The 212-nt window shown below is 39.6% G+C and overlaps 1 gene segment (V, D, J or C); it reads left to right on the top strand.

Moving 5' to 3' along the window:
- Positions 1-212, top strand: part of LOC104982073 — an 8,892-nt gene that overhangs the window by 426 nt on the left and 8,254 nt on the right.

Here is a 212-nt window from a genome sequence, read left to right on the forward strand (position 1 = left end):
AGTGATTTTGAAGCCCAAGAACTAAAGAGTCTCTTGATGAAAGTGAAAGAGGAGAATGAAAAGTTGGCTTAAAACAGCATTCAGAAAGCTAAGACCATGACATCCAGTCCCATCACTTCATGGCAAATAGATGGGGAAATAGTAGAAACAGTGACAGACTTTATTTTCTTGGGCTTCAAAATCACTGCAGATGGTGACTGCAGCCATGAAAT

The sequence above is a fragment of the Bison bison genome, unplaced genomic scaffold (assembly GCF_000754665.1).
Source record: "Bison bison bison isolate TAMUID 2011002044 unplaced genomic scaffold, Bison_UMD1.0 scf7180017864526, whole genome shotgun sequence".
NCBI lineage: Eukaryota > Metazoa > Chordata > Mammalia > Artiodactyla > Bovidae > Bison > Bison bison.